This window comes from Cardiocondyla obscurior, linkage group LG17 (genome assembly GCF_019399895.1).
Source record: "Cardiocondyla obscurior isolate alpha-2009 linkage group LG17, Cobs3.1, whole genome shotgun sequence".
In the NCBI taxonomy this organism is placed as follows: Eukaryota; Metazoa; Arthropoda; class Insecta; order Hymenoptera; family Formicidae; genus Cardiocondyla; species Cardiocondyla obscurior.
In genome coordinates, this window is record NC_091880.1 from 1,743,601 (window position 1) to 1,770,685 (window position 27,085).

Consider the following 27,085-nt stretch of genomic DNA (forward strand, 5'->3'; position numbering starts at 1 on the left):
CGCACTTTAATTACGCATTAATTCTAGTTTGAGCGTCGTTAAGTTAGGACTGCTTCCAACTACCGACAGTCTAGACCTCCCGCTCCCTTTCTCGCCTACCCGCCAAATTATACCTTCGGGGGTCTTAACTTTGACATCGCTCTCGGTGTCCTTCGTTTTCTTCTTCTTCTTCTTACCCGACTTCTCATCTTCGCGATTGCATTGTTAAGCGAGTTTCTCGCTTTCGCTCGCCCTTCCCGCAGATTACGCGGGCACCTTCATAAATGCGGTCGTACCCCAAGGTCGGCAATCGCGTCCTGAGTCACGCAACGAAGTGAAGGAGGACGAAGAAAGCGTTAATGACAGGACCCCGACGGAAGCGGGCGAGCGTCGAGCGTGTGGAATGTCGAAAGAAGGATTCGCGCACGGGGCGGCATTAACTCGGGATAATCAGGAAAGTTTAATTACCGGTATGACCGAGTAGTCAGTATTTCCGTCTTCTCGCTTTCCGCATCGCGCGCGGATTTAATTAAATCCATATTTCAAGTATTGTTATCCGGGCGAGTTTTAAAACGGCGCTTGTGGCGGGCTGCGAAAATCACATATTTCGTTACGGGACGCTGTCAATTAATAATTTAGTCTTTTGATTGTTTTTCCTGCGCAAACGTGTCATTGATTTATTTATTTTTTTTTTTTCCTTTTAACGAAATTCTTTTCAACTTTAACGTCGAGGCCAAAATTGCTGTATATACATATATCGATATTTCCGAAATTACCGCGGTGCAATATTGACGGGCAAAAGTTTAAAGCGGCGTCTGTGGTCCGCCAATTACAAGCTCCCACGTTGTTGCCCGCCAATATACTCTGCTTGCGAAAGTCACGCGCATATTTCTGTTACACTTCATATCCGTAGGAAATTGAACCTATCCACCCATGTGTCGCCGGTGGATAGTTGTCCGTCGGAGTCTCCGCGCTGGAATTGCGCCCGCAATGATCCGCCATTGATTACTCGTCCCATTACGATGCAGTGCGTGAGCACATGCCAAAAAGTTAAACACATAAAAAAGAATTTTGTATACCGATCGATCTGAAAGTGTCGTTTCTGATCATCCGTGATCATTAATTCATGCGATTATCGACATTTTAAATTAATTCATCACGTCAATTCAACGATTCGCCGAAGATCCGTCGGGCTTAATTAATTCGCTCGACATTAAGCTCGAGTCGATAAATGACGATAATGAATTATTTTACTGTAATATTTAACGGGCAGTGATTATTAAGCGCCGTTTTGCTCGTTATATTTCAGCAAATCTTGCGGGTGAAACTTACTTTTTCCTTTCGTCGCAGCGTAATAAAGCGCGTCGCGTTTGATTAACTTCGGCGGGGCATCGCACGATCGTAATTATCCGCGTGCGTTTCCGCGAGAGTTATGTGAGTGCGACGAATTTGATGACTGGCATTACGAAGGTAAGACGAAGTCTAGGAAAGCCGCTGGACGCCATTCAAGCAATCTTAGATAGATCGTGAATTTTGTTTTTAATTAATTTACTAATTCATTACTTTTTTTATTTAGCTTTTTATTTTCGCTAAGAATAATTTTTTTATACGTAGGTCAATTACTTTTTGAAATATTCACTATTCCGAAATCCCATTGTAATTCTGTTGTATAACATTTATAAACATTTTTTTTTTTTTCCTATTTTCTTTTACAATTTAATATAGTTTTAATACCGTTACTGCACACCGTGCTGATGAATGATGAATTATTTTACTTCGCGGTAATGGATTTGTGTGAAAATTGCACCGGGCACCGCGTAAAACATTTGTAGATAAATGTGTGTACTATATATAAGAATATTACAGAAGAATATTAAAGCAACATCGACTTATAAAAATATATGAGCCGAATCACACAAATGGCAATATTCAACTTCGGAAAATGTTTAATTACTCGCTCATTTATTTTAAACAAGCCGAATTATCCACAAAGGGCACACGTGGAGTTTGTAAAAGCTTAATATACCGATCTATCATCCACTTACCGATACATATTTTAGCACGCGATAAAATGTATGACGGAATAATTTACTAAACACATGTAGCAAAAAAGTTAATAAATAAATAAATAAATAAAAAAGAAATATTTAAAATAATATCAAATAAGTTGCAATTAATAACAAGTAATTAAGAAATAATTTTTATAAAAAAGAGACTGCTATATTTAACATTTCCATTCTTATCATCGTTACACTGGATTACAGCATCGTGACATAATTCTGATGCACTTCTCGTGAAATTCTAATATAAAACGCAGAAAAAAGCGCGATTACTTTATTTCCTTATCAGCCCATTTTTTATTTCTTATCTGCTTTCCCGCGAGTCTTTTCATTTTGAGCGGAAGTTACAAAATATCTCGTTAGGGAAGTCGATGACGCAATCAAGGGAGATTTATTCGAGATTACCGCGTCGTGCTTTCGCATCCTCGCGAGATAGCTCGCGAGGATCCCTCGGTCGAGCAAGGCCAAGGATATAGACAGACGCGACAAGCGGGGAACACGCATTTAAATGTCGCGCGTTCGATCCACCTCATGCATTATTTAGCTTCGGCTGGCGACGCGTCCGTTTTGTGCAACGATCGGGCTGTCGCGTCGCGTCGCATCGCGTCGACGCCGGAACTACGTACGGGACGCCATTCGGAAATAAACGCGTATACACGCGTACGCACCTACACGCATTTCCCTGTACGTGCGCGCCGCGCGCACGTGTGTCAACCGGGGTGGCCGCACGAGAATGCATTATAGATCGCCGGAGCCTTCCATAGATCAGCCCGAATTCGCACTTCTGCGGCGACCGTCCGAGCGCACGTCCGACGACGACATACGTCGCGGGATTCGAAGCGTATTGCGCTTTTAATCGAGCGTAATTATGACGAACGGCGGTTGCAACGCGCCGCGAAATTGACTCGGTACTTTCGGATAATTCGATCCAATTCGATTGTGCGTTTCCGTCGAGGCTTTCGTATTCGGCCAAATTCATCCCGACGGAGATTTTTAAAAGATCGTCCGCGAACCTGCGTTTATGTTCTACGCGTTTTATCGAAACGCTTCGCTTTTTTTTTCCGTTTTCCAGTTCTGAGAGTCCAAGAGGAACGGCGGGTCAGGAATTGCATTTCCTAAATCTTTCGCGCGCTGTACTATTTCGCGATCGGTACGGCGGAAGTTCCTCGAAATTCCGCGCTTTACGATTAACGTATCGACGTGCGCAGTTTTTGATACGAACGTCGTCGCCGATGATTGACGGGCGCAGTCCGCGTGGCTCCGATTTACAAACGGCAGCGTTTCGCGCGGAGTGCACAACCGGGGAGCAAAGTCGGACAGAGGCGGCAGCGCTTTTCAGGGGGCACACCCCCGTCGTTGAATTCAATCTAAAGTTCGGCCCGGAGTACGGAGTAGTAAGAATTCCGCCGCAACTCATTTCCCGTTCTTCGCATACCTATATCCGCGCAGGACGGGGACAACGTCAAAATTGCCGCGTAAAACTGATCCCCGAGTCAGATTCCATCGAGTGCTCGACGAGAGGTGTCGTACAAGAACAACTGACTACCCCCGGAACCTCCGTTCGCTCACAACTTTTCAGCGAGTTGTGGAATACCGATCGAACAGGGAAAAAAAAAAAGAAAAAAAAAGAAAGAGACGGAGAGACGGGCTCTCGGAAGTAATCGGGGGGTTGAGGGAACGCAGCGGACTCGGAAGAGAGAACGGTAAAGGAGGAGCGCGCAGATAAAAAGTTTTATTCTTCTTCTCGAGAGTGGCATCGAGTTAATTGGCAGATTAAACACGGTCGCGTCTGCTCGAGCGGGAAAACTTGGCCGATCGCGCGCCGATATTGTCAACACGAGTTTCGCTCTCGCGCAAAATTAGGCCAGTCTCTTAAGATCCACTTCGTATTCTTCGCCCCGGGAAAATAAAGCCGGGCTACGTTTAATCACGCGAAATATCTCTGCGCGCCCTTCTCTCTCGCTCATCAAGGCGCCGAGTTTCCCTTCGCATGCCGCAATATCGTGTTACACGACGTGCCTCTCACATAGAGTTTATCAAAGTGATAATCTCCTTCGAGAAAGATATATATTATTAAACGGCTCCTGCGTTTTTTTTTTTTTCTTTCTTTTTAACCTTGCGTATACTTCTTTTAATTTAATTCCGATTACACACGTACACGCGCGGCAATAAATTTAAACTTCTTTTTAATACTCGGAGGACGATGTTACCACGGTTACCGAAAAAAACTGCCCGGTCCGGATGCTGAAAACGCGCAAGCTTTTTCGCTCTTTTACGCAGCACGGTGGATTCGCATCCTCGAAAAGACTTATACATCGTCTAGTCGGTGACAATTCGTTACGCGCGCCGCGGAAAGGGCGGTGAAGGAGCCTCTCACGAGGAGCTCTTATTGTTGGGTGTCGTGTATGGTGAGAAATAGCTTGAACGAGTTCACGCCGTGCTTTTTTTTCAACTGCGTTCTCTCGGGGGGGCAGAGCCCTCTCCCCCTCGTCCTCTTTAACACGGTGCACTCGACGAAACCCCGGCCCTCCTTCTCGAGTGCTTATTAATTCGGCACACTCTCACCTCCCGTCGAGCAATAAGTGTAAAACGCCAATTCATATTCCCTGCCTTACGTACCCGCTGCCTGGGACAAAAGTGCGCCTGGCCTGCAAAGGGAAATGTATAGGGCGTAGCCTAACCCTTTGATCCTAGCCACGGTGTGCGAACGAGCGCGTGGATGCGTGCGTACGTGTGGGATCGTATATGTGTGAGCGACGTCGCAGTGCGGCGCGAAACCGACGTTATTTTCACCTCGGCCGATCGCTCCTCGCCGACGATTCATTCAGCGACGAATTAATAAGGCTAGTAAGGGCGTCTGAGAACGAGAGCGAGCTCTTCCCTCCGGGACAAAAATTCCAGCTCGCGAATAATATTCTATACCGAGCGGTGCGGAACATTTTTTTGCCTGGATTCCGCCGCGTATCCAAGGGCCGTCCCTCAACGAATCTCTCGAACAAGGGACGTCCCCCGGTTTCCCGATATGACGAGATAACTTTCATCAAATGCTTATTATCGGGAAGCTTCTCGCTAGCGAGTTTCCGAAGGGCGATTTGATATCGCGGCCGCGATAAGAAGATCGCCTCGTCGCGTAATTCCGATAGAGAATTGGCCTTACGGAGAGAAAGGAATAGAGAGAGAGAGAAAGAAAGATAGACGTAGAGATGTGCAAGAGTGTAAAGGGTCGAAGCTGCAGGGGATATCGCGCGGGGAGAGATGATCTGATCGAATCTCGTTAGTTTCGCGTCCTCTCTAATTGGTGCATCGATTATACCAATTATCGTTTCCTACTCGAGAGATTAGCTAATTGCGAGTGTCTCTTGCCATCTCTCACTCTTTGGCCCCCGGTATTGTCGATGCATACCTCGTGCATGCGTGTGCAACCGCACCGACCACTGAACGTGACGCGCAACGACGTTGCAGTGTTAGTAACTTGGGAGAACGAGGCGCGCTTTTTTTTTTTTTTTTTCTTTTCGTTGCCCGCAGTAGAGAGTGAACGCATTGTGAGCCCGAGGTATTCATTCACCGATATCAGGTAACTCGACTGAGACCCCTGTACCCTGTTCGCGAAGTCATGGAGGCTCCCGGCCGACGAAAGCGCTTATTCTTTCGATAACACTGATGGCGCCAGAAAGTATATTAAAAAAAAAAGGTTCAATAATTGATCAATTTACTTGCGAGCAGGTGTTCTTACGCTTCGCATTCTTTCTTTTTTTTCTCGTGTTTTAACCTGGGTAGATTTATTTTAAACTTTTTTTTTTTAATCTTTGCCGAAGATTATTATATAAGCATAAGTTGGAAGATAAGAAAAATTTTATCGAACCCTTGCAATTTTGCATTAAAAAAAAAAAAAGTATCTCGAGTACCATTGATTATTTTTATATTCTTTACGGTCGAAATTTGTTTTATTCTATTAGAAAAAACCATGCGCGCGCTATTTTTTAAGACACTCCAATTACAAACTAAGAAAAAAAAAATTATGCGACTTACCAATCTGCATGAGCTTCAGCGGAGTTGTAGAGTTCCGCCGGTGACTGTAACATAAAATAAAACATATTAATGTAGACATGTTAGTATTTAAATTGATGTAAGGGTAAAGCTTCATTTTTATAAGGATTTTTTAAAAAGAAAAAATTTATATTTACCTAAAAGTTGCTCCGCCGATGCATGATGCCCTTCCCGGGCCTGCTCCTCCTCTCAGTTTGTGTGTCGAGTCATCCTTCCGCGCACAAGTCACTCGCGAACACCCCGACCGTGATTTTACAATCGCGAAAATTATATTGATCACTTTCGCGCGCTCCTGTCCGGCACTCGCGTTTATAAGAAAGTCGTATGTTATAAAGTTCCGCCCGAATAATTAACGAACTCCCGGAACGACCGACGAACCGACTGCGGTTCGTATAATTCTTAATATCGGCGGTAACGACACTTTCGTTGACGACGGCGGATGCAGTTACGTCGATCTGTAACAAAAAGAAAATTTATAATTTAATAAACGGCAAAAATAGAATCGATTAATTCAGGCGTCACACTAATTTTTTACAGACAAGTTTTTAGTTACGGGATGAAATGTTTTGAGCTCGGTTTCTATATTCAAACTAGGACATTTGTATACATTCAAAGTCTATATTTTCGTACTCTTATAACCGAGCACGGTGAACCGGTTTAGCCGTCTATAGTAGTCCACAACCTACAGGTAGTTAACCGCGCATTGCCCACGTGAGGTTTTTTTTCTTTTTATTTTTTTTTTCTTTTTTTTACCTTGCAACTGTTTGATGCCACTGGCGATAGTGCAGCTCTCTACATAAGGAGCAACTTATACCGTTCTAACTTTTGCACGCGTGGGCGTTCATTATTACAGATACCACCCACTGAATTTTAAAATATATTTCGCTACAGTCGAGCCAAAGGAATTACAACAATAAATGCTGCGCCTTTTTCTTTCATCGTAATTATTTCGATCGCAAACGTTCGTTGAAACGATTATTATTTCTATTTATTATCCGTCGGCCGACTAATCGCGAATTTCTGGTGTTATTATTCGAAGACGATCGAAGAAGTACCTTGACCCGCTGGCGATTGTATTTCGAACGAAAAATGATACAGAATCTCCGCCGAGAAGTAAACCATATACTACCTGCCAGCGAGAGTTTCCAAAGTAGCTCTCTTGTATCGCTCCTGCCTTAGCGTTGCAGGTCATTAACTCTCGATCGTGCAAACTTCTCGAGCGTAATGATCTCACCGAGAGCTGCTGCAAGATCCGGTTACCTCCGTACCCATATTGTTTTCCAAATCCGTTTGCTATTCGTGGAAGCGGCCGCTGCTCCTTATACAATGTTTCTCCGACGGCGGGGTACCCACGGCCCTCCCCGGCGTTGCTCGAATTACACCGTAATATCCGCTAATACAACAGCGCCCGAACCAATTCGGCTAATGCGGAATACATGCTTGAAGGAATCCGCCGGTTTTGTACGGAGGTCCACTCGTTAAAAAGGGACCCGGGTCGATACGCTGCCGTGTTTGATCTGCCCGGTATATATCCCGCGTGTTTTGAACGGAACGCTGTTATTTCTCATTTGTGCCGGTCATGAGTTTGCAAAGGCGGGCCCGTATTAATTACCGATCGCCGTTGGCCTTTATTGTTGCCCAATATTTACTCCTCGCTCGATATCGAACGTCCGCGGAGCGTCCACCGTCCGCTCTATGTACTTGCGCATACTTCTGTGTTTGTGCGACCCGACGGGCGAATCCGGGGTTTCGGGGATTGAAGGATCGGCGGGGCCCGTAGAACGGGGGTGGTTACATGCGATTTTACGAGTCGGCGGGAGGGAAGGCTTTGTTCTATTCTCGTGCGAAGCCCACCCTCGCGTGTCCCGAATCGCCGAAGGCTACCGAAACACGCTCGGAAGCTGCCAGACCGTTCGGAGTCTATCCGCACTCGCGTGAAAGCCGCCGATTTCCCATGCCAGACACTATTTCCAAACATCGACGATAGTTAACGCACGTGTTACGCGGAGTAACGCCAGAAGTCCGGTCGGAAACGACGATGGTCTTACAATTAGTTTTATTTTAATTTACGTATTAATTAAAGACATAAGTTAATTAAAAAAAAAAAAAAAAGCAGAACGTTCAGGAGTCGCTCCTTGTTTCTAACAAAGTCATTGGCGCATTTTTCCTCGCGAGACTCGCACTTGATTTAGCAATTATCAGTCGCTCTTTTTTTTTTTTTTTTTTTTTTTTTTTAATTTAACACGCGACTGCTGATTGTAACGCGCGCGCCTATTACTACCACCCGCGTCAAACGCTTGATGACCACGTTTCGTTGCCTTTTTTATTTTCTTCCCTTCCCTCACGCTCTCGCGAGATCGAAGTTCCGGATAACAAACGCGCGCATTGATCGCCGGCGTTTCAGCGCGGCTGTATACCGGCGGCGTCGAGAAACTCGAGTTCCAATTGAATAGTTTCTTTAACCAAAAACCACCGAACTTTCTCATTATGCCGAGTTGTTAGCTCGCAGTTCGGGCCGAGTTTGGCTTAGCCAATGAGGCCATTCCGAGCGTAGTTTCCTCCACCTCTCCTACGATACCTTCGGCGCGATCTGCTCCGGGGTAACGGAAGCTGCTTACAACTTTTCTGTGTGCTACTTTAAAACTGAGCCGTGTGCGATGCATACAGGTGCGCGCGTCCGTGCGCGGCGCCGACCTGACTTCGCGCCCCCTTGTAGAATCCGCGCACCGGAAGCCCGACTCACCTCCCCTCCCCCCGCCCGTCCGCACCCTGGCCGACGGATGATCAGGAAAGTTTCCGACCGCCGGCTTAATAGGTTAGTTTAAACGAATCGCCGGTGTCTTTAAGCTCCAAATCGAGGGACAAACGCGTGCGCGCGTTAAAGTTCGGCTCCGTTAAACTTGGCCGACGGGAGCGCGTTTTCGCTTATCCGCTTATCGGCCGCGCCGGGGCTGAGGGGAGGTACGCGGGGGAATTGCTTTCGCGATCGTGCAAGAACGCGGAATACAGATGTCCCGCTAATTGGGTTGCGGTGCCGGCGACGAAGATAACTATCGCCGACCGGGGCGTAGACATCGATTATCGAGTTTAAGCGATCGAGTCCCTTTGCCCGTAACGTCTCGCTCGGGTGGTCGGCTCCGTCGGGCGGTTTGGACGCGAGATCGAGCGAGAACGTCCGCGGACACGGGTGGGACAGAGAATGAGGATGCCGGCCGGCTAAGTGGAAAAATAGATAACCATAAAATCTCGGGAAGTTATTGGCGCCTTTGAGAATTAAAGTCCCCGTCGCCTCTGACCTCGTGACGGATCGATCGCGTCACGTCGTTACCGCACAAAGCGCGAGCGTACCTGGCGCTAATATGCTAATTCTCAAGCGTCTTTAAGCGCTTTAAGCTTTGGGATGCTAAACACCCGGGCACTCCGCGGATTCACGCCGGTGACCTACAAAGGTACCGCCACGGCTTTAACGGCGTAATATTACGCGGGATCGCCGCGAATTGAACATAAAGCTGCCAGCAGTTCATTCCGAATATCCGAGGGCACCCGTGGCGCCGTGCTTAGATGCATTTTATATTGAGTATTAAAAGCTGACCCAATTCAGATTGCCACTCGAGGGCCATTGTAATGAAAGCGAGAGAAGGGGAGAGCGCGCGATAATGTTAATTACATAATAAAGTGTTTGCGATAATAATAAAGTAAAAAAACGTAAAAATTTTTTTTTTTTTCTTTAACCTCACGAAAGAAATATCAGAAAATTGTCGGGCAAATACATTTACCACGCTATTATGGCATAAATAATAATCGCATTACTTTCGGAGCTATGTATTGCATATGATTAATTAATTATATATTAGTAATTTTATACATATTTAATTAAACGATGTATATGTTTAATTTAAACCAGAGTGTTCGCGTTGTTGATATAAAATTACATGTTTAATTAACATGGCCGGAGTTACCACAATGCGCGCGTGCAGTTGATGAAAAAGTGCGCGGTATAAAATAAATTATACAAAGTTTATAAAAACGCACTTTTTTTTTTCTTTCTTTTTTTTTTTTTTAAACAATGTACTTTCTCGTTTGCTGCGTCATAAAAAATGAATAGAAATTCAAGTGCGAGGACTCAAATCGTTACCTAACCGGTTGTTAAGTGCCGCCGACTTGCCTTTTATTTTTTACCAATTTTATTGACACTTCCAGAACGCTCTACCTGGGCAGCTTCTTATCCTCACATCCGCAGGTCGTGTAAAATAAAATTAAAAAGCACAACAAAAAAAAAACCGCCACGCGGCGTTATTGTACCGCATTATAACCTGCTGCATCACTAAACGTAGTTGACGATTTCGCCTGACAAAACGAGCGTGTTAAATCGACGCGGCGCGTCGGATCGCAGATAATTCTACGTTACGCGGAGGCGTGCCGAGGAGACGATCACCACCCCCGCAAAAAAAAAAAAAAGATAATGTCTATCACGGCGTAATACCGGCTGGATGGCAGTGCCTAGTTAGATTCCGAGCCCACGGCCGACCCTTAGTCATCCCGCCGGCGTTTTCCTCTCTTTTATAATTACATCGGTCGCGCTCCGGCTCGCCTCCGACGTGAACAAGATATCGGATACGGAACGAGGGTGGGAGAGAGATTAAAACTGGCGACAAACACGGAAACGCGGCGTAGAGGTAGGACGAGAGGGAGTGAAAGCATTAACATCCCCTTTCCGCCCCCTCCCCCCCGTGTCTTCTCGCCGCGAGTTCTCGTTACTCATCTAAAGTAACTTTCGCCCGCCACGCGCTCCGGTCTACCGCGCGAAACAGATAAGAAACAGAAGTTTTACCTGTGATCTCGTCCCGTCGTGCGGAGGGAATCGAAGGGCGAGATTGCGGGGCCGCGAGGGAGAGACGGCAGGGGGAGCCGGGAAAGTCAATTGCGGAACTGTGTAAGGAGCCACGCGCATTCTCGCGTTGACTTTATCTCCTTCCGTGTTTCCCCCCCTTCCCCCTCCGACGGCTCCCCCTCTCTGTCGTCCTTAATCCACGGGGATATCGGAGGAGAATTTTGTCGTCGACGCGGTAACGATCGGCGAAGCGCGGCGGGCACACATTCGCCGTCTAATTATATCGCTGATTGCATGTAAATGAAACGCGTAATGATCTCTCTAGTTTTGATGTTTCAGATAATATTATAGTTATTAGCAGCGGCTTCAGAATATTCGCATTTACACGCGATACATACACTTCGTTGTTATCGACCTCCGCTCTCGAGGGCGTATTATTAAACCGTTTAATTCTATTGAGTTAGCGCGCCCTAGTTCTAATATACGGAGGGGAGGAAAAAAAAGTAGGGAAAACGTTGAAAGTATTAATATTGCATTAATATTCAATCACTTGGCGCGATAATCGAACAGCAATGAAACGAGAAAATTAGGACTCTTCGCAGATTTATGGCGCCGTGGAAAGAGAAATTAGCTTAACTAAAAAAGTGAGGTTTTTAACTCCGAGCCATTATCTTTCTCTCTCCTTTTTTTTTCTTTTCCCCTTCGTCGCTGAAGGAAGAGAAGGGGAAAGGTCTCTCAACCGTTAGTCCCGCAATTTCGATTTATACGGAAAGCGCCGGGTTTACGAGCTGGGATCGAAATCGCGCGTTCTCATTCGCATCTGCTTCTTTACGGTGCTCCGCGCTTCGCGGGACTTCCGAGTATTTTATTTCTACTTTGAATACGCGGATAAACGAAGTGACGAGCGCTTTTTCTTTTTTTTTTTTTTTTCCCCACTTTTCCTTTCCCGAAAACCATAGTCAAATGTCCCGATGAAAAGCCACGCACGCGCCGAACTTGATTATGTTTCCCGTCCGTATCTGAAATTCATGAAAGCAAACACGAAATCAGCGTTTAAAATCAACATTTCCGGCGCGCCCGGCGCGATGCAGGGGTGTTCCGGTAAAATTTGTCAACCTCGTAAAATGCATTTTTATACTTCCGAGACGGCGAACGTAACAAAACTGTCGACAAATTGCGGGTTTTGGTCCTCGGACTGCGACGGTTGCGAGCCGCGTCGCGAGATGTTTTCGCGTGTCACGCGCTTTGTTTTATCAGCTGTTTTTTCGACTGTTCACCTTCTTAATTTTTTCTTTTTTTTTTACTCCGTTTTTACAGGTCTCCCTTTTTTTTTTCTTTTTCTCTCTGCACGAATATTTATACGTCAATATAATTTTACGTGTTTTTCCTACTTCCGTAGCTCATTTTTTCTTCGCGTTTCCGCCGTGCGAAAACGGAGCTTCGACAGGGGGACGAGTTTATCACCGGCTTCGTAATCTGTCTCGTGTGTCTCGCTCGATTTAGCAGGCCCGGCAATTACTGCCAGCCGTAACGCTGACGAAACTCTGCGTTTTATAGTCGGTTAGGCTCACCTCGCGTCTGAGCGAGACTACCTGCTTTTGACGTTTCAATGACAGCGCGAGAGAGCTGGGAATGGATATGCCCTCGCTAGGCAACGCCGTAGGTTTTTGGGACGGTCCGGACGCCGGTTGAAGGGAGCGACGCTAATCTCTGATGTCAAGGTACCCAATCAGATCTGATACAGAATTCCCCTCCGCCTGATCCTTTTCAGATAGACCCCCGGCTTTATCATGCGTGCCACTCGCTAAGGTCGTTTTTGCCCTCGACGTAATATGTTTCATACGCGGCGAAGAATTGTTCCGACGGTATTTCGAATTTTTAATTTTATTTTCTAATTTAGTTTTATGTTTTTCGTATGTTTTTAATTCTCTTCGACGTCGCAGCTATAATTCCTCGACTCGAGTGCTTTCGGGGGCCGTTGGAAGCGCACGTAAAGTTTTCAATACTTCTTCCGTTCTCGCGGAACGACTTTAAAATCTCGCTCGTCCGAAGAGTCTTATTCAACGCGCCGCGTAGATCGTGCGATCGCGCGCTAGAGTCGCGGCACTTTGTCAGCAAGAGAGGAGCCTTTCCTCGAGAATGCTCGAGCGACCAGTCGGCGCGTTATCCTCGTGTCGCCGGCACAGCCAGACGTAAAGGATAACGTAGAGCGTCGTAAGAAAGTCGATTTGGCGATGTGTTACACATGGCCACCCTTTCTTTACGCTCTAAATTCCGCGCGGGGCAGAGAAAAACCTCGTCGAATAAATGCGCGACGTCGAGCCGCTCTTCCACCGAGATGAGAAAACGATACGGTGAGATCGTCTGGCCGGAGGCCCAACTTTCGGAGGAACTTTGGCCCGTGAAATTTGGAATATCGCTCGTCCTCTTTAAAAATACCGCATGGCCCCTTTAAAGTTCCATCCTCTCTTGGCCGGTCTTCTCCACGGCACCCCCGCGAGAACGCGGTTATCCATCGATTCGACGTCGAGTGCCGATTGCGAATGAAAAATCGCGTTCCGTAGCTTTCAAGTGTCGATGTGTCGAGCCACTCGAGCGACGATTTCTACGCGCTCGATTAACCGAGTCTCCCGGCGCGCGCGCGCGCGCGGATATCAATTTCCGGCTGCCTGGTGGACGAACACCTTTATTCCTATTTCTACACCTTAAAAGGACTTCTCCCGCGAGCGCTTATCCACCTTTTTATTTCACCCTCCGCCGGCTGGGCGGCGCGTAACACGCGTCCTCCCTCTAACGCGTCGGATTTGCATTTCAATGATCGACTCGGCGCGCGAAGGAAATGAACCTCGTGATGATGTATTTCGAATTTAATGTCTCGCTCGCGCGGGAATAATTTCGCTAAAGCGATTTTAAGAGCGCCTGCGCATTAGCCGGAATTATTAGTCCGCTTTCGCGCTACGAAATTTCCGGTGTAATTTAGCGGTGAAATTTACCGGCCCCGGTTTACACGAGCTTATTCGGCACGTTGGATAGATGTGCACGTGGCGATATCGAGGATCGCCCAGGCGATTAGACAAAAATAATAGTGTCGTCGGTCAACCTATGCAGGCTCCTACGTTTCCGCGAACGTTCGCCGGAGGGAGCCGGGAACCGCTCGCGAACTTTTCTCCGGCGTGTAATTACACCGCAGGTAGATTAGAATTTCACGATCGACGTCTAAGAGAAGTCCGACCGGCGGAACGAAATTCCTCGTCGCTCTCTCGCTCGGGCAAGCCACGTGCGTGACTTCTCGGCTCGCGTGATATTCCGCGAGTCTGTTGCAGCACGCGTTGGCACGAGCGCCGGCACGCAAGTTATAAAAGGTTACGTTTACCTACGACTAGTTCGCGGTATCCTTCTCCGTCTCTTCGCGTTATCTCTGCATTTTCTCTGGTTTTTTTCCCCTTTTTTTTCTTCCTTCCTTTCCTTCTTTCTTTCTTTCTGTAGTTTTTCCGGAAACAAAACCGCGCGATCGCTCGAGTATCGCGTTGCACAATCGGTCGAATTGCTCGCGCCCGACACGAGGTGTTAATGTGGAGATGATAAAAATAAGTCGCGAAGTACAATCGCGCGAAGCTAATGGCTCGCGGCCAACGAGTCTCGAATCCGTTTTCGCTACTTCCGTTTGATTTTTCCTTTTGTCTCCGCGATCTCGGACCTCTTTTTACGCAGAGGCACGCGATATTCTCGTCGCCGTCGCGGTACTCTCGTGTACACGCCGCTGCGCGTACGAGATCATCGTGTGTCGGTTGTCTAACGACGCTGGGAGAAACCGGGCGAGGTCGATCGTTTAAAGTCGATTATGCCTTGGAGACGATCGAAAGGAACCAGCCTCGGTTACTGTCCGGCTCGATCTCGGGCTACGAAACGTCGTCTTCGTATACTCGTTATCCGCGGCTCCTTCACCGATCCGGACTCGTTGAAGGAGTCGCTTGAATATGTACTAGGAAAAATGGGCGAACGTCTCGTCAAACAGCTTCACGTTACTGCATCGGAAATACGCGTTTACGGGTTGAAAAGCGCGATCGTTATTTAGTACGCTTGTACGCGGTCGATTGGCTGTGCCGGTATAAATCAAATGGAATAAATTTCTTTTTTTTCTTTTTTTCTTTTTACATGGTAATCTCGTTGGCTCGATCCGGTGAAATTGCTCGCGGTAGTTGGATATTATTGCGTGCATGGTAATACAAATCGCGGCCTAACGCACATTTCCGTTCGCGCGGAACCGCAGGGTCCATTGTTCTGTTGAGAGGGGCGTCTCTCGCAGTGAAGGTACTGTGAAATCGTAGAAAAAAGGATCTCGCGGAGAAGCGACAAGGGAGGCTCCCCTCTATTTACAAGAGAGATCCTCCGCACATCAGGGGGCCAGATATTAAATTTCAATCGATACAGCATCCGCCGCTCGTCTTTTCTTTGGTCGCGCCACCCTCCCTCGCAAAGGAGATACATGTTTGATAGGAAATTAAGGGTGGCAAGATAAACACCCACTAGAAACGCGCGGAATAAATATCGAAGCGATTGTAGAAATGGCAGTATGAAAATAAAGTTGTATTTTTTGAAATAGAAACCGCGTACGTGGCCTCCTTTTTTCGAAAGGATAAAAAGAAAAAAAAAATTATACGGATCTGCATCAGATTTTATTGAAAATTATACGCGCTTACTGCCAAGTTACGAGGCGGAATATGTATTTCTTTTTTTTTTTTTTTCCTTTATCTGAAACATATACGCATATATGGCTTCGATAAATATCTGTCGCGTTCTCGCATTTTTATAAACATTTTTCGCAAAACGAGTACCGTCCAATTCGTAGCATCGATAAGATGAGGTAAATAAGTTATGCACATATATAAAAATATCCGCAGAAATATTTGCGCGAATCCTGTATATCTGTTCGCTGTTACCGTGATATTCCGCCAATATTGTCGATCGCACTGTCACGTTATATTACAGAGGCTCGCACGTTACGTGTGCGTCGCGTTTTCCGTTTCGATAAAAAGTAATTTTTATCTCGTCATAATTTTATTATTTACGTATCTTTATCTAGATATTTTTCTCGCGTCTTTCCAATTTCACGAACTCGAGTCGAAACTGGGCGACCGAGTTTACTGCACTTTAATACTATTTATTTATACCTCTTCGTATTAATCAGCGCTTAATCGTTCTCTCGTTTTTATGTAATGTAGGATGAATTCGTGTTTTACGTAATCTCAATCTGGTTCATTTCGCGGTATCGATCCCCCGAGTTTAACGTCAGTTTTATTCGGGAGTTTCACAAAGACTAATAACTCGAAGGAGAAGTCAGTTTCACGGCGCTTCGGCGAGTGGAGTAGTAATATACTCGCCGGTCGAAGTGAAGCGAGATTCGGTGGCTTTCGCGGATGGGGTAGTGGCGGTATCCCCGGATGTACGGAGTAAAATTGCGGTGGAACTTTGTTACTTCTGGCTTTCCATTAACCGTGTCTCCGCGCGCGCGGAAAACCGGGGCAGCTGCCGATTACCGAATGAAAATCGAGAAAGTGACGGCGCGGTACGTGCGATTAAGAAGTCATGACGCTTGCATATTCACGCGACACTTGTCCGCCACGGTGTCTCTCCGTTTATACCACGCCGTGCGTTCCTGCCTTTTTGGAGATTTAACAGCTACGCGGGGATCCGCGGCATCGGTTTTATATTTCATCAAACTCGATATCGCGCCGCGGTTTTGCGGCCGTCTGTCCGTCGTTGCCACGTACGCGGAATATAATGCGGAGGAATAGTAACAATGTGAGTTTGACATTTTTGCGCCGGGTATTTTAAGAGGGGAAGGGTATTCGCTGTTTAAATTCTGACGGGCGGGGAGAGGAGGGGAGTACGTAAAATATACATAGAATTTTTTGACTCGGCGAAATCTGTAAGTCCGCGTTTTGCGTTTAAATATTTCGAGATGCATTTGCAACTGAAAGGGACGGTCCGCTTTTGCCGCGACGCTCGCCGGCAATAAATCGACACTTTCGTCTTATAAAAGAGATTAAATGGAAATGTATGCAAAATTTATGTCCTCCGTATACAATCTCCGGGAACGATTTACCTAATGACATTACGACGCGTCAGTTGTGAATTATTTCCTCGCGAGTAAATGGTTATTTCGCGCCGAGTATCACACTTGGCTCCACTAAGGATTACTGTAACACGCGTTATTATAATATTGAACGAGACCTCGGCACGTTCGATATTATGACACCTTTACAAAGTGACAATTTTATTCCGGGACATATGTTTCTCTTTCTCTATCTCTCCTTTTAAAATTTTGTTTTATCGATGACGAAAGTCATTGTTGGCTCGCGAAATTGTAGCGCACGCAAAATGTATCTTCGCACTGTCACGGCGACGATAACCCCTCGTTTGCTTTTCACCCTCGTCCCATTCAGCTTACATCCCACCCTCACGTATACCACGGTCGTCCCGTGGACACGGTGATGCATGAAAGCATCGAACGCGATAACTTACGTGTGTCGCTTCAGGAGAGGGAGAGAAAATGCACCTTGTATTCTACGCCGGGCACTTTCCGCGGCGTGAGTGTAATTTATTTCGTCATATTGCATTGCCTCGCGCAGAATAATGAAAATAATATCGTAACACGGCTGTTTTATTCGAGAGATATATATATATATAAATTAATAATCGATAATTTTAATTTTTAATAATCAATTTTTATTATCGTACGTGGTGCAGATGGACGCTTCTTTAATTCGTCTAACGCCGAACAGCTCGTTAGCCGTTAATAGAAATTACGACAACACTTGGCGTGTCTTTCGCTGATTGGCTGCGCGACATACTCTCAAACCTCGCGGAGAGAACGCACGGCGTACGGGCGGATAGACACCCTTGGGAACCACTCGAGCTCCCTTCCCGGATGCACCCTTACTTTACATGGAGCCCCCGAGGCTTAATCAATAACGCATGCATCACACGTGAAGTTTTCGTCCTCGTTATTTAATTTGAAGCTTAGGAGAAGGTCACAGTCGGCGCTCTGACTCCTCCAGTTGGCTTTATAGATTACATATATAACGTTTCATAATTTTATGTATTTATTCTCCGGGAAATTATATTAGAGCGGAAAACTGAAATTTGCCCGAGATTACACGGGGCTTTCTTTCCGATTTGCATGCCTAAGCAAACGTGGTATAGAATCGCAAAGGTGGCCGCGCCGCGCGCTGAGAATAAAAAAAAAAAAAAAAAAAAATCGTAAAATCCCTTTAAAAGGGCCTGGAGTGTCACGAGGAGGTGCACTCGTTGCATCTGTTGATCTCTGATAGACGGCCGGCGTGTAATAAACATCCGTTCTATTAATGCAAATTGGACCATGATGCGGTACGTATAGTCTTAAGTCCCTTAATCACGTAGATAGATTTCGAGATGTGAGCGAACCATTTGCGAATGGAGGTTCCAGGAAAGGCTCCATTTACATGAGTAAATATTCGTGCCGGTATATAGCGCGGCGTTCTCCGCAGACTGCATTCCGGAGTTGCCCTTTAATTAGTACGTCACGTCCGGGGAGGGCTAACTTCCAGATCGGTCCGATCGGTACGTGCGCGGTTTAAATTCGTTGGTCCGACTGTTGGAAAGGACTTATGGCTCGTTAATTAGTTCGCGTTCGTTATGTTAACACGATAAGACGCCGACTGTTTGATTCGAGAATCTAGACGCGCCTGGCGGAACTCGTTGCACGATGAAGCGTGCGAATTTAAGCTGGAAATTTATTATATATTTTATTATTTTACCAAACGAGTTATATAAAATGTAACACGTGCGAGTTTAACTAGAACTTTTTTTTTTATTTTTTATATATTTTTTTCTAATCGTCCGGCTTGTTTGCTACATTTAGTTGTCGCGATAACGTTCGTCTTCTGATAAATGTGGGTGCCGCGTAAGTTTCGACGGGCATTGAATCGGCAAAAAATATATAAATAAAAAAATAACGCGGAGTAATAATAATAACAGCTGATAGTAGCGCGTAATGCGATTCCGTTTTACGAAGTGCGGTCCCGGATAGTAGAATCGATAACGACGTCGTTAGACACGCTGCCGCGGTGACGAGCGCAGACGAGCGTAGACGAGCAACGCTTTCAATCGACCCCTGATGGTCGCCGAAGTGAAAACGCGAATTAACTTTCGCCGCGGTTGACCTATCTATCTCGCACGCTACATTAGGTACCACCCCTTCGTGTCATGTGCTTTTTCATCCTTTGAATATTGTGTAACGACGGCTGACACCGATGCCGAAGATGTCTTCGCTCGGCGGTTCTTGTTGCGCCAAGTCGCTTGGCGAGCATTCGCAAAAATGCGTTCCCCGCTGCGACGAGCATGTGCGTTAAAATTACCTCATCACGCGGCGGTGTTTATTAAAGAAGAAATAAAAAAAAAAAAAACGTGCTGCACTGGCTGGGAAAGTAAATGAATGCTACGCGCAAATTCGTCACGGCGAATAAATAATTTTTCAAAATTGATTTTTCCAAACTTGAAAAACACCACGTCGACACTTTGATTTTGACCTGTGCCTCGCGACTATCCCGGCAGCTCGGGCCGTCCCTTTCGCGTCGCGTTACTTCATTCTACATTTTAAAATCGCCGCATCCTCGCGGAAACAACCCCCGTGATTTTTATAACAAGCGCGCGTCGTTCGGTTCAGTGATTCAGCCGGCAGTTTCTGAATTCAATTCCCGCCGCTCCGACCGCGGTCGCAATCGAGGCGGGCGTAAAACGGCCCGTGAAATAAAACCGCGCGAACGCGCGAGGTTTCTAACGAACGGTAATTTTTATTCGCCGCGTACATGAGGCCGACGCGCAAATTCGCGCGATTCCGCCGCGCGAGACGGGAGAGGGGAGGAGACACATCCGTTTCCCCAATTCGGATTCCGTTGCCTTTTACATATGGAACGCGAATTGCAAATGCACCCATGCAACAATCACGCGGCCTCCCGTTGACGAGAGCCCTCCCTCGAGTCGTCTTCGCGTCTCTTTCGCCGCGTTTCCTCTTTCATCGCGTCACCGCCGTCTTTTCGACGAAGGACGCTGGATACCGCGGCTAATGGCACGAGAACGAAGGAAGGCGCCGGGATGTGGGCCACATAAACAATATGGTAAATACGCGGCGTTGCTCATGGCATAATTATGGTAATCCGTTAATAAAGACTCTCGTCGAGTGCGCTTTCTCGGCCGAATGTCCGTTTCGTTCGCTTTATTCACCGGGGATGAAACAAAATTTCAGGACCGAGTCCAGATACCCGCGTCTTTCGAAGCCGTCGGCCGATTGTGAGGATGAGAGAACGCGAGCTTTCTCGGGTCATTCTACGTCGCGCAGCGTCATTAATTTTTCATCGGTCCTGGGAAAACAGAATCGATAATGTTCCCCACTCGGGACGTCGTACGTGGTCTGCATGTCGCGTGGAAATTGAGGCACGAAATTCGCATTCGTTTGCCGGCCATTCGGGGAACGCGGGACGTGTCCGAAGAAAAACGAAATGGGGAAGACGTCGCGTCGCCATCATGGCGGCCGCCAAGTGGTCCATATATCGTTGCCGCGATAACGGTCTAAGAGACTAGCGCGAAGTGGGTGATAAGAGCAAGTTTACGGTTATTCCTTCAATTAGGGTGATACAACGAGCTACTTAACCGGCCGCTGATTTTTACCTCTTTCTCCCCGCCGTCAGGTTTCATCCTCGCTCGCCTCTTCCATCTCGCTTTTATTTACTCGATTAAAAAACGCAACGTGCAATTGAAACGAATCAACTAAATCGCTACTCCGTCGTTTCTTTCTGTTTTGCATGCAAATAAAAAGAAAAAAATTTTTCTAGAAATAATTTACGTTATTAATAATCTCAGATTTTTAGCGTATCGCCAAACTCTCCTAACGTTTTGTCAAATATCGATGCCTATTTAGTTCTCGGGCACGTGCTTTATTCTCGGTTTTATCCCGAGTTTCGCACCGTATTTCGAATCACTCCAATTTTCGCGAATGAGTCGGGGGGAGGGCGCCTAGCGATATTGACCACGGTTATAAATGGAGGGTGTGCGCAACTTTCTCTTTTTTCTGTCTCTTTTGAGGACCACCGGCGGGAGAAGGCACTAACAATACGAAGAAAACGCTCGAGTTTTGACCGTACCGTGTACGCGAGTAGTTTTCGGCGCGCGCGCCAAACTCCGCCGCGGATTTCATTTTATTTCCGGTTCACCTTCGGCCATCCTTTTGTAGAGCGTCGCGGACTTTCACCGCTCCCTCTTCCCGCCTGTCTTTGTCGCCGAATGTGCGCGCTATACACAAGGGGTTGGACGAAAGGGGAAGAGGAACCCGGCAGGGTAGATATTCAACTTGAGATACCTTCGTCCACCGTCTCTTATCCTTTTTTTTACTTTTTTTTTCCCCTCTTTCCCTTCGCAACCTCTCTTTCCTCCTTTCTCTTGGCCGTGTATCGCGTCTGGTCCTTGACCGGGCTGGGTCGTCGAGCTCCTCGATTGGAGAACCCTAAACGAAAATGTTTCCGGTTCGTTCGAGAGGCCGGCATTATCCTTAGCTGCATCGACTGGGCTCGCTTTTATTTCGCGAAACTTCTTTTCGCGCTTCCCGCAAATTGTTTCCTATGAAGATTCGCTTCACCCCTTTCGGCAAAAGGTTTTTGTTTCGCGCGATCATAGCGAGTGAATATTCGCGGTTCCTTTATGCCAGCACCGGGAATAGTGTAATGGCTTCAATCTCGGGAGTAGAACACGAGAGTGACGATCTCGGCTAGATAAAAGTTTAATCTAAATAGAATCCTCGCGCGGGGGATGGAATAAATACTTTGAGACGCGGATTAACAGGATTCAAGTGCAATTGATGGGAGAAAAAAAGAAAAAAAATAATTGAAACTATAATTGGAAACAATAAAAGATTTCAAAGACGAAACGTATACGGAAACATTCACGTAAACGTATTTCGTTTTTATTAAAAAAAAAAATTGGTAACTTATTGGTAGATATTTTATTATAAAATTTTATTTAAAAATAAGAGAGATTTTTGCGGAAATTATAAATTGCTAGGCAATGCTCGTGCAGATCTTTTATTCTTTTCAGTGAACTGATAAAAAGCGGATTGCCTGGAGCAATGCAGCTTGCTAAAATTACCCACGCTTATCGTACATTCTCCTTTTCCCCCGGAATAAAATTTTCGTATAATAAACTTCATAACACTGCGAATTGGGGCATACTAACTAGCGATGCTACTAAAATTTCCGTGATAAATTCCTATTTTTTCGAAAATAATTAAAATTTCTAATGTACGCGTTTAAGTGCAAGTACACGCTGTGCTACAAAGGGGCGATAAATGTACTTAAAATTCCTCGTCCCCCGATTTAATTGTATCTTAAAAACTTGATTGTAATTTCATTAATAGACTAATTATTATTTAAAAAAACTTAATATCCAAATTTAAAAATGTATTTAAAATATAACTCTTAAAATTTAACAACTTTCATTCAGTTATACATATTTCAAGCAAATTGCATTGGCGGATCTATAAACTAAAAAATGCCCGCAAATATAGTTGCAGCTTCTCTGCCTTCTCTCGTATCGGAATGACTCGCAAGTTTTGTTATTTGGGACACATGCGGCCTTGATTCTCTGCGGGGCCTTGAACCCGGGAGACGCGCGCTTACGATCGCGATGCAAATGCGTAATTCGCGATTCGGAAAAAGTCCATTCTCGGCGCGACGAGGCATGCACCCGGCGAAAGAAGCGGCGCGGGGCGACGAAGGACCGAAGGTTGCATTAACATAACATCAACTATAGCGCACCGCAAACCTATCCGGCGAATTTCGACGAGCCGCAATGTTAATGCGGCAATATATATTCATGCGAATTCATACGACTTACGTAGCAAGTGCTCTTGCAATTACATTAACACGGTAGCCAATGGCACACACGTGCGCGTGGCGATTCAGAAGGACGTGATATACTTAATTCGAGGCCGCGTCCTAGTCAGGCTAAAAGAAAATTTTAATTTATATGCATACGCAATACGTCCGCTGTACGCGCGGGTGTAAATCCCCGGGTGCGAGCGCGTTAGCTTCCTTGTTATTCAGAGTTTAAAGCTCGAGAGTAATTATTTAATTTTCCACAATTACATTTCTATTACATTCTACATTCTCGTTACTTGAAACTGTTTCAATTCGGTTTTGATCTGTGCATTTTGATTTCCGATGCATCCCTTTCGCCGACCGCGATTCCGTTTGCTCACGCGACGTTGACAAGTGAAGACGCGATTTTAATCGTAAATGCACGAAACGGGGCACGAAATTTCATAATTAATACACGAAAAGTCATACCTCGACATTTCACGTTGTTCCGTATCGCGTGCCGCGGAATTATTCGCGCGACGTCGTTTTAACGATGCGAAAAGGCGGAACCCGCGTGCTTTTTGTCGAGGATTTCTTTAACGACGTCGCGCAATTTTTTTTTTTTATTTTTTAAAACTCGCGGGTAGATTTGTTACACAAAATTTATAACTACCTTTGACGGGGGAAAATTGCGATACGCTGGCAGCTTGCATTTCGTTTATTGCCTGCCGTTTAGAATGGATTTGACTTTCGCCACGATGCGGAATATGTTCGCGAAAGTACGCTCCGACGATCAAAACAGTTTAACGGGTGATACGAGGGGGCATAACGGAACGAGTGGAGGAAATCGAAGGGAAACCGTGCGGGATTTCTTCACGTGCCGCAGATGGAGCGCGAGCCTCTCTCGACGATTTCCAACGCGCGTACGGACCAAGTGGGACGCACACTCCAAAGTGTTTTTATATAACATTTATGTTTTTGCCGAAACTCCATATCTTGCGCATTTAATATGCAAATGCAGCGCGCGCTGCATATTTTCGCTGGCATGAACGAAAAGAAAAAAAAAGAATTAATAAATAAAAAGAGTAACCTCCACGTAATCTCGTACATCGTTCTCGTAAACATGCAGCCAGCCGTTTATCACACGTTGACGTCCGCGCGGTTCTTAAATCATTCGGAACGGGGAGATTGAATTAATCCGGTCGGCGAAGGGATGCCCGTAGATTTTTCGTCCGCGGCCTACTTCGCGTCGGATGCACGCGGATCTCGATCGGCGCGGTGAAATAAACGGCCGCGACGAAAGGCTCGAGGGCGATCGAGTCACCCGAAAGCGCAGTCAACGACGACGGTCGCGTCACAGTCACGCGAGATCCCCCGCTTCCCCCTGCCGTGAATTATCCAACATACCCGGCTGGCCCCGCTATCGCGATAACGCCGAAGCCGTGCCCCGTTGACAGCGACGGGGCCCCAGGACGCGGACCCATTGTCGGCGCTCGGCGAAGCAGATCGGCTCGGATCGCCGCGGAACGGAAGCCAACGCGTCTTTTGTCGCGTGACTAATTGAGGACGATAAATAATACGCCGTGGAAAAAAAAAAGAAAGAAAAAGAAACGTCTCCGAGAGAATCCGCGGCGTTCCTCGAGATGGAGGCGGTTCGAGCGCGGTCAAAGGTCGAGGACGGAGGGGGGCATCGCGCTCGAGAGGAGAAAAACAAAACGAGGGGGGGCCGCGTTAGGAAGGCGCGGGACGCGTTTCAGGTGCACGAACGGAGTGCACGGACCCTCCGGGCGCGAGGGGCACGGGATGCAGGGGAGCTTGGGTAATGCGGGGCTTTACGCCGCGAATAATCAATGCGTCCTCGTGTGCAGTCCCTCTCGCTGCGGCGGCCGGTTACACCGAGATAAATGTAAAGCGGCGGACCTACTTACTCGCTTCGCATCCACCGGGTGTTCGCCAAGTACGTCACGTTGTTACGGTAGCGGCGATCGAGCTTATTAATGCGGCTCATAACTCGCGTCGGCTTTTCGTGACGATTCACGCGGGCCCTTTCAGCGCTCGCGCCGTCGAACGAAAGATCTGGTGGCCCCTCATTCACGATTAATGATATTTCTTTACCAGGTTATTAACCGTTAACGCAACTCGTACACGATGAAATAGAGGCTATAGAATTACAGTTACATAATTAAATACTTTACATTATTAAATATCGCCTCGTGCAGCCTCTTTGTAATTACTCGACTTTGTGCGAGAATTCAGCGCAGTATCGACCAGGTGATCGCGTATAAACTAGGAAATTCCTGCCGGTCGTTGATCCGCGAAGTACAAGAATCTCGGGTGGTGAGTTCTTTGCTATCACGCTCGTCGATGGGTTCTCACAAAAGTATCTGCTACACAGTTGACTAAATGCGAGTCGTGGTACGCGCGAATCCCTAAGAAAAAGTTCCGCGGGAGTGTGCGGCGTTCTCGCGCCGAGATTCCCATCCCGGGCGGTAACTGCGAAGTGGAAAGACAAGAAAAGAGCCGGCGATTTTTCGAAACGGACCGCGGGATGCGAGGCACAGGTTGCCGGCTACTCCGAGAAAGGGAGATCTAAGGCTCTCGGCTCCGGTGGCAGGGAAGGAAGAAATTTAGCGCATTATGGCACGAGTTAATATTGGGCGGACAGCGGGTGGAGTTCACTAAATATACTCGCCCCCGACGTTCTTTCTCCCGCGGGAGAGAGCGCTCTCGGAGTCGCGACTCCTTCGCAACGAGACTAGCGCTTTATTATCTGCGGCCGCCGAGATGGGCGCGCACCTGTCCGGCCGTTTTCTGCATCGCGCGCTCGCCGCCGCCCTTCGCAATTTATGCGGCCTTCGGTAGACATACGGCGCACGTATCGAGTATCGATTCCACTCGGGCATGTTGCGGCGCAACGTTAAATCGCAGGTTTGATTGGATAATTTCGGTAATTTCGCGCGCGAGAAAGAGAGAGGATCCGAGCCTATGATTACACCCATCTCTTTTCGTAGATATGGGAGTGCTCTAATCTGCAAAAGATCGCTAAACGCCCCCGTACTTGAGGTACGCTCGTTTAATAGGACGGTACATTACGGGATAATTTAAACGTATTTTATGCAAGCCAGCAGCATAATAACGTAGAGCCTGCGTAACGGAAAAAGCGATTTAATCCTAGCCGAGCAATTTTGCGAACCTGCCGGGGCCCCGCGGACCTGATGAGAGCACGTGCCTTCCATACGCGAGCGCGAGAAATGATCGACGCCCCCTCAAATCCATTTCGTCCATTACGAAAGTATCTCTCGATGCACAAATCTACGTGCTCGCTCTGGTCCGGCGCCCCGAAACACGTCGACACCGCTTCGAATTCGTCCGATTAGTTAAGTGATCCGGCAATTCGTGTCCGCAATCGCGGCCGCTTGATTTGTTCTTTTCAATTCGATCTCGTTACACATGATTTGACTCGAGTTTCAATTTAATTATCGCGACTAGGTGCAACGCTGTTCGAAAAAAAAAAAAAAAAAACCTTTTCCGTCTTCTCGTGATATTCGGACGTATCGGCGATATAAATTGTAAGCGATATTTAAAAAAGCCGATCGCCATAATTGTCATGAAGTTCAGCTAAACCGTCGAGAGTTCTTCTACGCTCGGGGAGAAGTTAAACGAACCGTAAGTAACATAACTGTTATTCAAACTCCGAAAATGTACTTTGCATTCCCGGCAAGTTTGCGGATCGATACCCCCTCGTGTTCTCTGCCACGCGAGGCTTTACATCGCGAGTACGGAGTCTTTCAAAAGAAGGTAAGAAGATCTCGGCCGGCGCTCGGACTCCATTGTAGTGTCGCGGAGGTCATCGACGAAGATCCGAACAATATATATATATATATAGCGAAAGTCGCAGCGTCTGCGAGTGAGAAACTTTTCAATGGATTTACTGGTCCCACTTTCTTTCATTTGGTCCCTATTCACTCGATTCACTTAGTCAAGTTTTATTCGCTCGTGAACTTACGACGCCGTGCCGCCGTTCGGTCGATTATGCAACTTCGGTATCCCTATCTCATTTTCCCTCCTTCCGGCCGTTTTCCTCGGCGCGGCGGTTCATCTCCCGCGATAACTATCGTTAAAACCTAAATGTTCAATCACGAGGCAGCGATCGATGAATAATATCCCCGTTGAATATATGAAAATTTAATATCAACGAGATACATTGCTGGAATATACATTGCGACGTGCGATCCGTGACGTAACATTTTAATTCCCCAGTAAATTGAAGCAGTTTTATT

The 27,085-nt window shown here is 46.7% G+C and overlaps 1 long non-coding RNA gene across 3 annotated transcripts in view; it reads left to right on the forward strand.

Annotated features, from left to right (window-relative positions):
• Positions 1-27,085, forward strand: part of LOC139109400 (uncharacterized) — a 256,864-nt gene that overhangs the window by 22,367 nt on the left and 207,412 nt on the right. The gene's annotated exons all lie outside the window — the stretch shown is intronic.